The 2968-nt window shown below is 39.8% G+C and overlaps 1 protein-coding gene and 1 pseudogene across 1 annotated transcript in view; one reads left to right on the top strand and one right to left on the bottom strand.

Moving 5' to 3' along the window:
- Nucleotides 1–2968, bottom strand: part of MAP4 (microtubule-associated protein 4) — a 168236-nt gene that overhangs the window by 137229 nt on the left and 28039 nt on the right. The gene's annotated exons all lie outside the window — the stretch shown is intronic.
- LOC102818799 lies at nucleotides 1351–2361 on the top strand (annotated as a pseudogene).

The raw sequence follows: 2968 nt of genomic DNA, 5'->3' as shown, positions 1-2968 counted from the left end.
GATAAGGTTAGAGACCTGGCTCGAGCTTGATTAAACAACCCTTATGTATTTGCATCGGTACACGGCTCCTGGGTGGTCTTTGGGGACCCTGAATTCTGGGCATAACAGTACAGTGCCAGAAGATGAGTCCCTCAGGTTGGCAAGCACTCAAAATGACTGGGGAAGAGCTGCCTACTCAAAGTACAGTTCACCTTAGTGATACAAATGGAGTAAAATTTTCGGGATCTACATTTGTTTATGGAGCACAACTCCAAATGAACACACACAGCTGCAAATATCCATTAATAACCAGACCATGAAATGTACAAAACATGAATCCAAGAAAACTGGAAGTTGTCAAAAATGAAAATGGAATGCATAAAGATCAATATCCCAGGCACTACTAAGTTGAAATAGACTGGTATTGGCCATTCTGAATCTGACAATCATGTCGTTTATTATTCAGGAAATAACAAATTGAACAGGAATGGCATCTCACATTCATCATCAAAAAGATTTCAAGATCTGTCTTGAAGCACAATGCTGTCTGTGATAGGGTAGTACTCAAATGCCTAAAAGAAAGACCAGTTTATACCACTATTATTCAAATTTACATACTAACCACTAAAACCAGTGATGAAATCAAAGATTTCTACCAACTCTTTAAGTATGAAATTGATCAAACATGTAATCAAGATGTATTAATAATTACTGGTGATTGGATTGCAAAGGTCAGAAACAATGCTAGAGAACGCATGATAGAATTGTGCAAGACCAAAAACTTGTTCACTGCAAATATCTTTTTTAAACAACAAAAAAGATGACTATACACATGGATCTCACTAAATGGAATACACAGAAATCAAACTGACTACATCTACGGAGAGAGAGGAAAAAGATCCTCTCAGTAACAAATGTGATGCATTAGATACTAAAGACAATGACCAGACATCAACAGTATACAGGAAGAAAGCAAAAGGTCATTAGGAAGAAAGAAGAGACCAAAATGGATGGTCAAAGAGACTCTGAAGTTTGCTCTCCAGCATAGAGATACAAAGCAAATGGAAGAAATGAAGAGGTAAAATTCCAAAGAAAAAGGAGTTATTAACAAAGCCTAATGTTATAATGAAATGTACAAAGACCTGGAGTTAGAAAACCAAAAGGGAAGAACGTTTCTCAAGCTGAGGAAACTGGAAAAAAAAAAAAAATTTTCAAGCCTAAACTTGCAATGTGGAAGGATTCTATGGGCAAATACTAAATGATGAAAAAGCATCAAAAGAAGATGAAAGAAGTCTCAGAGCTGTTGCTATGGAAACCGGATTTTGCTGCTGCTTGCCTGCCCCACATGCACTCCTGATTCCTTCCTCTTCCAAAACCAGCATGGCAACTCTCAAGGATCAGCTGATTCAGACTCTTCTTAATGAAAAAACAGCCCCCAGCCCCCAGAATAAGATTATAGTTGTTGGGGTTGGTGCTATTGGCATGGTATGTGCCATCAGCATCTTAATGAAGGACTTGGCACATAAATTTGCTCTTGTTGATGTCATGGAAGACAAATTAAAGGGAGAAATGATGGATCTTCAGCATGGCAGCCTTTTCCTTCAAACACCAAAAATTGTCTCTGGCAAAGACTATAATGTAACTGCAAATTCCAAGGTGGTTATTATCACAGCTGGAGCACGTTAACAGGAAGGCGGAAGCCGTCTTAATTTGGTCCAGCGTAACGTGAACATCTTTAAATTCATCATTCCTAACGTTGTGAACTACAGCCCAAACTGCAAACTGCTTGTTGTTTCTAATCCAGTGGATAGCCTTACCTCTGTTGCTTGCAATGTAAGTGGCTTTCCCAAAAACCATGGTATTGGTAGTGGCTGCAATCTGGATTCAGCACAGTTCCATTTCCTAATGGGGGAGAGGCTGGGACTTCACCCACTAAGCTGTCATGGGTGGGTCCCTGGAGAGCATGGAGACTCTAGTATGCCTTTGTGCAGTGGCATGAACATTGCTGGTGTCTCCCTGAAAAATCTGCACCCCGACTTAAGCAATGATGCAGATAAGGAACAGTGGAAAGAAGTTCACAAACAGGTGGACGACATTGCTTATGAGGTGATCAAACTGAAAGGCTATATACCTCCTGGGCCACTGGACTCTCTGTGGCAGACTTGGCAGAAAGCATAATGAAGAATCATAGGTGGGTACATCCAATTTCCACCATGATTAAAGGACTCTATAGGATTAAAGGTATCTTCCTTAGCGTTCCTTGCATCTTGGGACAGAACGGGCTCTCAGATGTTATGAAGGTGGCGCTGACTTCTGAGGAAGAGGCCCATCTGAAGAAAAGTAGATACGCTGTGGGGCATCCAGAAAGAGCTACAGGTTTAAAGTCAGCTGTCGTACCAATTCACTGTCTAGGCTGCAAAGGGATTTTAGTTGGTGGGTTCTGCATGTTGTCCTTTTTATCTGATCTGTCATTAAAGCAGTAAAAATACAGCCAAGGAAGAACATACATTTTCCTAAAGTCAGACATAGGAATGGTCCATAAAACCCTACAGCTATCGCTTGATGGTGGATAATACTAAGCCTCGTGAAGTTATAACTTGGTTAGTATACAACAGTATACACCTCTGAGACACCACTGGCAATGTTGTCATCCTGCTACTGCCTTTCAAACCAGAAGAATGTGGTTACTGTGTGTTATGTCAATTCTGGTTCTTACACTCAACATGCCTAGCCCAATGTATTTTTCCAATCACACCCTGGGATCCAATGTGTAAATCCAATGTTGCATATCTTGTGCATAATTGTCCTAAAAAGATCTTATTTTGTGTACTATATTTATCAGAGTAGTGTACATTGCCATACAATGTAAAAAGATCTACATATAAACAATTTAACTATCTGTCATACCCACTAAAACACCAAATAAACCAGTAACAGGGAAAAAAAAAAAAAAAAGAAGATGTAAGGAACAAGGAGCTCTGGTAGCGTA

The sequence above is a fragment of the Chrysochloris asiatica genome, unplaced genomic scaffold (genome assembly GCF_000296735.1).
Source record: "Chrysochloris asiatica unplaced genomic scaffold, ChrAsi1.0 scaffold00124, whole genome shotgun sequence".
Lineage (NCBI taxonomy): Eukaryota > Metazoa > Chordata > Mammalia > Afrosoricida > Chrysochloridae > Chrysochloris > Chrysochloris asiatica.
Note: the sequence above shows the minus strand (reverse complement) of the source record. Positions and strands in the feature narration are given on the sequence as shown.